The following is a 12,643-nucleotide window of genomic DNA, read 5'->3' on the forward strand; positions in this document are numbered from 1 at the left end:
TAAGAATACCTTAGGATGCCTTGTTACAATTTTTGAAAAAAACTATTTCTAATCGTGTTGTAGCAAATTTAACTCTTTTCCGATGGTCATATGAAAAATTAAGTCGCTACAAACACAAGCCATAAACACAAACACAATTAAAAATTGCTAGATGGGTAATATTAAGCGGAAATAATTGTTTAAGATACGTACATTTCACTTTTAAAACTCAACCCTTCCCGCGTAGTGCCTAACTACTAACTTTAGCGCCTATGAAAAGTAGCGAAAAAAATAACAAGAATTTAACATATTGCGTTGCTCTTTAGATGTACCAACAATCATGCACTGAGTAAACTACCACACCAAACCAACCCTCGCGCAAGCTTCAACGCCTACCAGAAAACACCTCTTTCAGGTCCCTCGCAGAAGCTACTTACACCCTAAAATTAAGGCTCATGCTAATGTTTGATACGAACATTCGGAAATTCGAAAACGTCCCCACCCATTTTAACTGTTTCAAGTTGATGCTTGCAAAAGTAAAAAAATACTAACAAGCAAACTTTTTAATAAACTCTGATCTAAAGACCATCGTGTAGTATTGTACAAGCACCCTTAATGTCGAACTTTTTGAGATAAATTTTTTAAATTGTCTTTAAGTAACTTCTGAAAGGCCTTCCTTTTTATTTCACCTGGTAATAATTAAGGATCTTCCTCTCGAATCTTCATCTTGAGTTCTTGTATAGCTGATCCAAATTATCGACCCCCACAGCGACTCAACCTAATCAGATACGCTTTTTGGTGAAAACCTTAATTAGCCCGCGTTTGAGCTTCCGATGTAAGCTAGGGGTTATAAAATAATTCCGCAACGTAAAACTTAGAGCCTTAGAAAACATTATATCACCAGCAGCAGTGCTTTTCAGCTGGTTCCGGTGTTTAATCAAATTTTATTCTCATGTTCTACCAGGTACAATCCATTATCTAATACCTCTCACCATCTCTACTTTACTTTTACACTCTTCAATAAAAACTATTTAACCCGCCTCTGAACTTTTCTCGTTTATAATTTTCTTATCCTTCATATCGCAACATTATATTCTTTTCCAACTGTATTTGTTTGTGCAACCAAACTTCTTTTTGGTTCTTTCACATACCAAGATCAATATAAGTGCTTTGTTTAATTTTCCACTAACTTAAAATCGCAATTAAAACTTATTTATTGACTTAAAGCGTGCTTGTCCAGTTAATAGCTCGTACTCAGACGCCATATAAACCCAATGGGTTCTGCTAGTACATATGGTAATCTGCTAAGCTTGTCAGCACACGTTTTTAACAAATAATTTTTTATGGTTCGAATCACCCTTTCGATCATTCCATTGCTTTGGTGATGATACGTAGCGATAAAGTGAACTTCAACACCTTTTTCGATTTGAAACCAAGACTGGATTTTACTCACAAAAATCGGTTAGATTCAAAACTTTTATCAAAAACATCGATAGGTAAGCTTTTGTAAAGAGAGATTAGTTTTTTCCGGTTAGCAGCTGTATATTTAGTATCTTTAAAGTTGTTATTAGCTAACAACGAGAAATTTAGATTTATAAGTGGATAAGGTAATATTAGTTTTAGAGGAGAGTAATAGTAAGGCATATAAACATCATTGCTCTTCATATTGTCTATAATTTGTTGAACATTACCCCTTCTAAACAGTCCTTCTTGTGCCTAAAGGAAATTCTGTCGTTCATTATTAATAATTGGTATACCTCCTCATCGAATTTCAGCAGACCCTGGTATAATAGTAGTGGTCTTCCTTTACATAATCAGACTGCTGCTCGCCTTTCCTTTAGGTCCCAAAGAAGCTTCTGGATTGGACGCCACTAAACCCATGGATGATGATGGTCTTGACGACCAGGAGAGTTCTTCCATAGATGTTTATTATTCAGTGTGGCGGTTTCTTCCAGTAGTTTCTTTGCTTCTGGAAGCTTTCAGGCGAGAGGCGGACGCTACTGGTGGTTTATAGTAATTACTATTTGCCTGGGTACGTTCTTTTAAAAGATGGCGAATTACACCGATTTTTATTGACCGACTTGTGTGATAACTTACTAGTATCATTAGTGGCTGTTGTCCATTTCTTTGGAATTGTTCTTCTATTATTTTTTTATTTTTATTATTGGTAATCGCAGGCCTAGCCTAAGTTTTAAAAGGTTGGGATATGGATGTTATATTGTCAAGTTTTTACTGGATAGGTTTATCTTCGTTCTTGATTTCTTTCCTAAAAGATTTTTTAATGAGTGTAGAGATAGACAATCTTTATATAACTCCTCCATATTTATTGTTTCTTTAGGCTGTTTAGGAGTAAGAACATTATCCAGTTTAAAGATATACTCCATATATATGGTTCCCTTGCTTTATTAAAAGAGATTAAAGATTAACATGAATTTTGTTGAAGTAACTAAACTCATCTAGACCAGGATTTTCGTTTAGAAGTGCGTTTTGATAAATACTATGGTATTCGTTCTCTGTTCTTTCGAAAAGCATTTAGTAGCGTTTTATATGTTGTTTTCATAATATAAAATTGTAGCTTTCTGAATGTTACTAGAAGAGTGACTGAGAGCTTCCAGGTACCATGTCTTGCCTCGTATAAGGTGACTTCTTCTTTTTCCAATTGTTCCTTCAAAGCCTCTCTAAGTTAAAATTTTACTTGGAGGGAGTGATTTTAGGTAACATAGTGTTAAGAATAGTTGTGTTTCTTGAAAAACAATAGCTTTCGTAAAGCTTTTCTATGTCTACGGGGGACAAATATTGCTGTGATAATTCCGGACATGGCCCTCCTCTATTTTACAAATAAAACTATTGTTTTCGATAATTTTCCATTATTACTAATGAAAAACTATTAGTATTTACATTTTTGAAGACTAAGTAGTCTAATTATTAGGTTAGGGTTTAGATGGTATGTGATAAAATATAAATGGATACTTGAGTACAACATCATAACCCAGAGGGCGCTCAGTATATTCCCTTTCGAGTGGGTACTCTTAATAGTGGTTATACCCTGTTATACTCAAAAAAGTCTGAAACAGTTTTTGGTGAAATTTTTTTTGTTTTAACTTAGCCAATTAAAAGTTACCGTTTCGATACTTTTGAAAGATCTTTATTTCAATAAGATCTATTAAGATTTAAGGGTTAAAAATAAATATTTTAAGTAGTAGACTTTTTATATATTATTAATAGTCTAGAATTTGAGATCCTTTATAATTCTTTTGCACAAAGAATATAGCGTAGAAGTCTCTTTTTGACCCATTTGGATCATAAATGGATTTAAAAATAATAGCATTTTTATCAGAAACATTAAAATCCTCAGGATCATTGTGATAATCTGAGGAGATATTCTTTAGTTTTTCTAACAGCTTTAACGGTGCGGTCATCAAAGGTTTTAGATACTTGCTAGGATAACTCTTTTCAGAATTCTACCATAAAGATTCTTTGTGAAAACCCAAAAATCCTCTTGATGCATATACAGGTGCTTATGCCCTCGGTCATGTTCGCAATAAGTCCTTTTAATGGACTAGGAGGGTGAGCACTGTTGCAGACTGTGTAAAGATATAAAAAAATTTCATTTCATGGATCCTGTACATAATTTTATTTTGGCTTCCTTTTTTAGAAACAAATCTAAAAAGAGTCAGAATTTTCTGTTTATACCTAAAGTCCAGTTTAATATAGTACAGAGCTTCATATGGCCCACAAGCCCTTTTATTGGACGTTTGGGTTTTTTCTCCATATGAGCAAAGTATCTCCCAAATATCTTTTGTAGAATTTGATAATTGGTGCAAACTTATGAAATTTGTGAATTTCATAATGAGCTAGATAAAGTGCGGCTAGAACTGAAGTAGCGGGATTACCCTTAGATGCCCTATTTAATTGTTGATATACTATATCGTTAAAGTTAAGAACTTATCCCTCATTATTTCATATATAGCGATATAATGTGGGAAAAGACGGTTTATGCTCGACATGACTTTCATTGAAGTGCTCTATCGTATAGCATAAGTTTCTTATTGGTAGGATAGTGTGTAAAAGCTTCAAGGTCTAAGGAACAAATAATATCGTTCTAATCTAGAACAGGGTTATCTGGAATAGGTTTTAGGTATTCTGAATTTTTCATAAAGGAGGAACCGTTCTCGTTAGAAGGACGAGATTAAAGTTCTAACTATTTAGCAAGGCCTGCCATAGGATTGTTACAAAATGTTACAATAGGTCTGAGTGCAGATGTTCTCCAATGACCTTGTTTGTATTTCGGTATAGCATAAAAATAGCTAAGTGCTGTGTTCTCAAGGTCATTAAGGATGACTCGAGAGAACTTAAGGTTTCATCAGTCCTAGGCAAAAACTTCCTAAGCGTAAAAAGAATAGATATGCTTAACCTTAAACTTTAAGTAGTCTAATAACGGAGCTTTGCCTCTATCCATTTTCTTTTAAAATGGAGAGTTTAATGGTTAGTTAGATTATTTTTGCCTCCAAACTTAAGTTTTAGTCTAATTTGTCTTAAGAGGTCTAGTAATTTGAGATAAAACTCCATTTTATTATTATAAGAAAATTTCGGATTAATACAAAATTTAGGGCGGAGACCGATAACCTTTTCATTATTTGGCGGGAGATAAGTGTTAAGTTATGGAAAGTTAAATCCCTTTAAATGTCATTCTCTTAAGGACCTGCCACTCTTACAAATGTTTAACCTTTTGAAGGGAAAATTTCCACACAAACCTTGAATATCTATCCAAAATAACTAGGACACCGTCCACACCCTTATGTGTCTTCGGCACTTCCTTTTATCAACGATCAATGCTCTAGAGGTTCCTCTGCTTTATCAATTTAAGTTTCCTTTTACAAAATTCTATTACCCTAAAACTATGGCGTACTTCACACCCGTTAATATCATTTTCTACTAGTGTTTAGGGTAAACCAAGTATTTCTACTCTCTTTTTTCCACGTGAACCTAATTCTCGTGAATTTGTTTACTCAAATCAAAAATTATCTTAACTTTCATTAGTTGAAGTAAACTCCACTTGTTCAACAACTAAGTGTTCATCAACTGAAAGCCTTGAGAGTAATTCCGCAAAGTCATTGTTCTTAACAGGTTGTATTTTTATGTTAAATCAATATTGCTCATTAAATGCTTAATCCTGTTAATTACCCCTTACAATTCTAGCTTCATACTTATTATTAAAAAAAACTCCAAGAAGACTTTTATAGTCTTTTTCGACTATAAGTTTTTTTCAATTAGTTATTTAAGCCTGTTAGAGGAACTAACTGGAGCTAACGCCTCCTTATCATTACGCTAACTTTCTTTGAGCTCATATAATTTAGTACTCAAAGACGCCTGTATATTGCAAGCATTCATTATACCTTTAAAATAGGACACCTCCCATTCCTATGGCATTTGTCTAAAAAATTAACTTTTGCTCAATATTATATATTCAACACATATTTACTGATGTGATAACAATCTGACTTTGTTCCATGAATCTTCTTGCTCATTACCACCTACAAATTTTACTTTTATTTAGCAACCTACTTAGCGGCTCGGCGATTACAGCACAATGAAGGGTGTGGTTACTCTAATAGTCTAAAAACTGTAAAAAAAATAGTTAATCCATCTTTAAATTTTTGGTTTTAGCATGTTTTTGAGTGCTTGAATGCGATCTACCCCCATTTGGAATCCAGAGTTAGTAAGTTCTCTCTCCAGCCATCGTATTCCACATTACACGAGCGTGTAGTTCTCTAAACTTATCTTTAATTAAATTTTTCATTTCTGTTCACGAGTTTACAGGGTTCTTGATAGTGATACCTTCAAATTCTGTGTCTACTAAGCAATCATAAACTTGAACGTAGGTATTCTGCAAGCCAGCCGTTATGACATCCGAGCTTTTAGATATTCGGAGGTACATTCACATAACCTAGAGGCAACAGTGTGCAATGCACTCTCCTGCGATTAGGCATGGTAACGCAAAACACTTTTTTAGTGTACATTAATTTCTTTCAAGTAAAAGCCCTTTCCTGTATTAAAAGTGCTAAACAGTTTTTTTATTCCTAACTGTCATATTAATAAATCGCTCACTCGGTGCGCTGTATCTCTCTTTGCGCATCTCTCAGTATGACCCTGAAGAGCACCTCACATACGCCTATACTATTACGGCTCTATTTTCACCTCTTCACTGCTCGTGCTTATTATACTAGGTTTCTCAACGACTACCTGCATATGATTCCACTTTCGGACAGTAGTATCTTCCAGAAAACCTGCTTTAAGTAGCTTTACACACTCTCATAATAACCAATACCTTTGTCTTATCTTTTATTTCGTATTTAGTTCAAGCATTCGGCACATCATTCTTTAGTTAAAAGTTGAGTGATTCCAATTTCATTACGCTTTTTACACCGAAATCCCATATTAAATTATATACTTTCTCGCTAGACTTTCGATTTTCTTGGCATTCACAGTTTTGCAATTTATGGAAGTTAAAATTCTTTTTACGTCTATAACAGAGGCTGACCATTTTTCTCTCTCTACTTCATTGAAAGCCGGTAAACTCAAGTCCTAAGGGACTTTATCGTAATTTTCTCTACTACTTTATCATTCCCTCCTGACTTTAGCAGGTGGTCATCATCTTTACTAGGCAACTTAACGAGCTGAAACGAATATTTTCAAAATACTCTTCTAAAAACAAGAGATCCACACCCATAACAAGGTTATCAGGTACATTTCATACGAACTCATTTATTTTTCCATTCATGAGGAAAAAGCCGAAAACCAAGGTCCACTACTTACTCCTCTCAAAAACTTGAAAACTTCTTCGACTTTAATAACGCGCTGACGCTAATAAAGCTACCTTCTGCTTGAGAATCCGACTATATTACAAAATTTCTGTCCTTTACCTTTCAACTAAGTTATTTTCTTTTTTCCTTTAACTAACAAGACACACAACCTGTCATTAAAATTACAGGCGCCTGCTTTAATGTCAGTAACTAAATAAGGATACTTATTAGAATATTTATTATTTCTCTTTGCATTTTTACACAAGTGAGCATAATGGTTGCCTCCGTAGAAACCCGTCATTAACTTCACCACTTTCACCTAGCCCATCAGTGGGAGGGCTTTTTATTAAGTTTCGCCAAGATAATTCCTGGTAATGTTTGTGTCAACTAACTCACTGGGATTTAGAAACCAATCTAATTCTCTATCAGCAATCATCAGTTTAATATATCTCGTCGTGCCCTGAAAGGTATCAATATCTTCCTGCTTAACACTTATCTCGTATCTTAAGATACTCAGCTCTCTAATAAAACTCCATGTTAATTTTTTTCTACCCTTGCCCATCACCCTTTGCAGGTTGCGCAATGATTCCTAAGAGGTAGTACAGGGACCTGGTGTACTTCTTTCTTTGCTTGAGTGATTTATATTGCTCTTTATATATATATATAAAGTTACTATAACTTAAAAACGCAGTAGTTTTTTTACTAGAAAAGAACTTGTGAAGGCGACAGAACAGTAAACTTATCAATATACATTGAGTATACGAGAAAAAAAAAAGGGTGAAAGTTGTGAAAGGATAAGAAAGGGTAGTAGAAGTGTATAAAAAAGTCTTCTATCTTCAAGTATAATGTTCAGGAATATATCTGGGACATAAAAATTAACTGAGTAATACAAAGGGATTATTGTCAATTTTAGACAAAATCAAGGGCGTTTAGGGAATAAAATATTTTTGAGTTAATTACTGAATAGAGAAAGCCTAAGTGATCACGAAGAGAGTAATGGAGAAAGTATTTACTGAAACAGAGGGTAGGAACTAGCTGGACAGAATATCAGCGGCGGAGGATAGATGTATTTACTTTAGAAGTTTAGGCTAGACCCGTTCGTAATACCCAAGGAAGTAAAGTAACCGCATATAAAGAGTATCTTGGGGTCAATAAGAACACTTGTCGTCCTAAAAAGTCGCATGTATTACCAGTAAGTAGGCTACTAATTAGTGAAGAAGACAGGCTTCGAATAAGGCAAAAAGTTATCTTAACTTAATTTCTTGTAAGGAGAAAAAATAGTGGGAAGCTATTGGAGGTGTGCGCACTATTATTATCGTTAAAGATTTTTATATCTTACAACCTACCATGCATACTTCTGAGATTCACTTCCTTCAATTTAGGAAATTATTTTATTTGAGTGTATACTTAAATCTTAGATCCCACCGGGTTATGTTTATGTTAAGTGAAAGGACAGCCCATCTTAAAGCATTTAACCTTAGGTGTTAGCGCATGCTAATTTGGTAAATCTCTGGTCTTTTTTTCCCACCAATTTACATCAGGTACTATAGTTAAATCTTAATGAACTACGCAAGGGAGGAATAACACATATTGCTGCTGCATCATAACAATGGAAGGTAAAAATTACATCAGCAGGTATGGGAATAAAACGTTTACGAGAGCTTAACAGCGAGCTTAATAAAACTTGAGAGCTGCTATGAGCGCCAAGCTGAGATGAGGGTGAGAGACATGATAAAATGATAGAAAGGTTGTATCAAGAAATATAATTAGTATAAAACCAAGTTTTTTCTTTTAAGAGAGAAGAATTTCTACGCTGAGTGTCTTAAACCATAATAACACTTAGTCATGATATTTGAAGAGGAATAAACGTAATTTGAGAAGTGTAAGGCGGTAGAGGGGTACAATAAAAATTTGATCGTCTCTAAACTCATAAGAAAAATCTCGCGTTATGGCAGAAGATGTGAAAGAAGTTGGCCTGCATAAAAACCAGTGTCACTGGCTTCTATTTATATTATAAATTCCTAGATGATTTCTACCTGCCCCAAGAACATTCCTCCTTCTAGTACAATATAATTTATTTTAAGTCATTTGATGTTTTACGTTTTACCTAAATTCTGTTATTCTTAAGTAGTCTGCCTAAGAGCTGAAAGATTAAGGGCACTAGTTTTGGAATAAGCATACTTTAGCCACTTTTTTTTTTGGTTTTTAGATTTTATTATATTTTTTATAACCTTTCTGCACTCATTCTGGACCCGTTTTTGCTAATTTCCCCTCTTAGCTATTTTACAGGCCTTACTACATAGTTTCACCCTTCTATAATTTTAACTTGATATTGCTCTTTTCAACCCACTCACCAAGTAACAAGAAAAGTAAATTTTGCAAAATCTAAGTAATCGGCGCACTAGCCTACTAGAAATAAAAAATCGTTAAATGAACCTTGCGGGTGTCGCCCTTTAGAGTGAACTAATTAGTCTTCCTAGCCTTCACGTTAATAACTATGTATGAGTCCTATAATATTTAATCATTCAATGTTCAATTAAGCCATTTAAACCATTTATCCTTATGTATGCTTTATATTCAGACTCTCACTTCTCAGACGTAATCATCATAAACCAGCCTTATTTTTTGAGCTTTTTTCACCCTTTTTAAAATTTTAGACGTTCTCATAAATTTTTTAATCTTATATGTTCGCCAAAAAGGAGTACCAATGGCCTTTAATGTTACTCTTAACGGGTTTAAACTCAGAACTCCTTTTCCTCTCTGGGAACCATTTAATGGTAATTTGTGTGTCAACAGCGAAGTCGGCATAGTTAAAAGACTGTTTACTTAGCTTAGTTTAGTAAAGATTCTCACTGCCAAAAGACCACGGGACAAAAGTATAAAGCGTTAGTTTTGTTTGATAAGATTTAAAAATTGTAATTAAATATAAGAAATAACAAGGATATAAGTACCCTACAATGATACTTATACAATTGTAAAGAAGGTGAATGTCGTGCTGCACAAGAAATAAGAAATAAAACTGCTTAAAATAGCTCAACCAGACCACATCTCAAAAAAAGAAAGTTTTTTACTATCTATATTATTTTTTTTGTAAAAGAGCCCATATAAGTTGATAGACAAGTTAACTATCAAAGGTTATCTTTACCCTCTCCTAAAGTTTACTCTGCGACCCTTTACTACAAAGGAAATATATATTAAGCAGTAAAAAAAAAAGGATGTATATCCTTGACTGTAACACGCCAACTTCATAAGTAACTAAATAAAACGGGAGCCACGCACTAATAAATGATAACGGAAATTTTTTAACCTCCACTAATAAGGCACAGCATCAATTACTGCTGTTTGACTATTGCCTCGTATAAGCTAATTCTCACTTTTAGACCTCAACTAACTTTGTTTAATAAAAAAACTCTTAAACTATATAAACAACAATGAGAACTCAAGGAATCTATAAGAGACAGTTTTACAGAATTCTAATCGGTGGTTTGGGTACTGGAATCGCAGCAGCTCTTTTTTGGGAGTATAAGTTTGGCTACTGGTATAAATAAATAAAAAAAATTATACATACTTATTCGGTTGTGTGTATACTTCTTATCTTTAAATAATTAAGTTGCTTGTATGCCTAAAGAACTAAATATCTAATCTTACTTATTTTAATGATGTTCTTTTAGATTTATATATATTTATTTAAATTTCAAGGCATCATAAGCATCAGTATGAAACATTTTACAAACAATTAAGAGAACAAGAGAGTTTGGAAAAGGGTTTTCATATTTTACTCTTATATAGAACTTTTTATTAATACTTCATTTTAGGTTCTTCTTAACTTAAAAAAGTAGGAATGACCACAGCTGAAAGATTGTTGCTAAAAAAAAAACTTCTAAAATAAATTTATTAAAATAAATAAATATAATTCTTAGTGTTTTACTGTTCCTTCGTCTAATTTTTTAAAGAAGTTTTTACTGACAGCTCTCTTTTTTGTTAATATTATTAAAAATATTACAAATATTGCTTAGTTATTGTTTTTTTAAAGTTGTCACTTTGAATTATGTAAGTAATATATTTTTTGGGGGTTCTTTAGCACAAAAAGCTGCAAAGTATACCATAAAATTTTGGAATATCTAATTCTTTGGAAATGTTAATCTTCGCTGCTAAGATTGAGCATTTTAAGTTAAGGCTCTTAATTATTAGTAAGGGGCTATCTTTTAACTATTCATTCCATTAAATTTTTTGAAGGTTATTACTTCATTCAATAAAAGCCTCCATTTGTTTACTCTAAAAAAAAATTGTTTTAGCAATTTTTCTGTTTTCACAATACAGCCTAATTTGTTGTTGTACAAAAAATTTTATAAAGATATACAGTAAAAAATTGTTCTAGTGTCTTATCTAAGGAAATCTAATAGTTCTACAAAATACGTTAATTTCTTTTTAAAAAAATTTGAAAATTTTAGGAACGACAGTTTAGCTGAAATACAATATATGTGAGTTAAGAATTGTTGTTTCCTAGCGTTGGTTTTAAGTTTTGCTTGTGCTTTTTTACTTTCTATATAAAACTGTAAAATATATTAATAGCTGTTGGCCTTATTTAGTTATGCGCCCCTTTTGTATTGTAAACCTCCGAAGTACAGAAGTGTACAAGCTGTTTCTCAATAACAGTATCGCGGCTTATAGAATAATTTTGCTTAAAAACTACAGTTGAATAAAAATTACAGTAGTGTAAATGCAGGTACTCCAGTCAACTATGGAATTTTTAAAGTAACCCTACTCTACTCTGCGTTTCTAATTTATTTTTTAAACAAAAAATTAAGTACAAGATCAACTAATTTTTTTAAACGAGTACACTTTCATTATAAAGATTTTTAAACTCTTTCCAAAGCGGTTTTTTAGTAATACATAGAGTAATGTGACAACATTTTCTCAAGAGCGCAGTAATTTTATGTATGGTTCTCGCGGTTAGTGTATATATGCGTATGAGCAACCTCACCCTACCCCCCTCAAACTGTTCTTAGGTGCGGGTTTAAAGCCCATTTTCTTCTATTATTTAACATCTAGTTATAGGGGCTACAGTTCAACTTTGACTACGCGCAGGGGGAGCTATGATTAACACTTTAATAAAATAAATATACATATATATTAAACCTTTTTGAACAAAGATTAAGCGGGTGGGCTTCTCCAATCTAGGTAAGGAGCTCATAGCCGGCGGGGACCAAGCTATAGCAGTGGTGCTGGCCGGTTCTCCAAGCGATCACGGGTCTCGTGGCTAAGGCTGCCTCTCCCGGGGATGGTTTTAGTAGTCTCCTACCACACTAGGCTAAATGGTGAGATTTCGGGCTGGAAATCTCTCTTCGGGATAGTCATTATATCTTATAAAGAGCTTACACTGGTGAACACTTGTGTCTCAACCCCTACGAAAAAGAGGAACTTAGATTAAGCGGCTTAAGGCCTTAAGAAGACCGGCAGTAGTACCAGTGCCTTAAAAAAAAAAAAAAGGAAATTTTATTTTTTGTTTCTTCAAGGTTAAATTCAATTTAATTATTCTATTTTTGTTAATTCATTCTATTTAGTATATTCTAATATTAAATTATAAATTCTGTTACAAAGAGAGGAAAAATGAAGAGGAACATGGCATTTTATTTAAATAAGAATGAATACATTTCCGATATATAAATTTACTCTGCGTAATAATTTTTTTGGTGTTGATTTTACAACATTAGCGTTTTCGAAAACTATATATTATAGATAAACAACTATGTAAAATATAGGTTTGTCATAACAAAATATTCTTTAAATTTTATTTAATAACTTTCGAGCTGCCTGAGGAGCACAACGCTTACCATTTAAAATAAACAAACAGTGAAAAA

At 33.1% G+C, this 12,643-nt stretch overlaps 1 long non-coding RNA gene across 1 annotated transcript; it reads left to right on the forward strand.

Moving 5' to 3' along the window:
* The first annotated feature begins 10,183 nt into the window (after positions 1-10,183).
* LOC135121108 (uncharacterized) lies at positions 10,184-10,647 on the forward strand. Its single transcript, XR_010278856.1, has 3 exons — positions 10,184-10,320; positions 10,482-10,546; positions 10,598-10,647. It is a non-coding gene; the product is annotated as an uncharacterized LOC135121108 (long non-coding RNA).
* The last annotated feature ends 1,996 nt before the right edge of the window (positions 10,648-12,643 follow it).

The sequence above is a fragment of the Zophobas morio genome, unplaced genomic scaffold (genome assembly GCF_036711695.1).
Source record: "Zophobas morio isolate AGI-343-1 ecotype UQ-CSIRO unplaced genomic scaffold, CSIRO_AGI_Zmor_V1 ptg000489l, whole genome shotgun sequence".
Lineage (NCBI taxonomy): Eukaryota > Metazoa > Arthropoda > Insecta > Coleoptera > Tenebrionidae > Zophobas > Zophobas morio.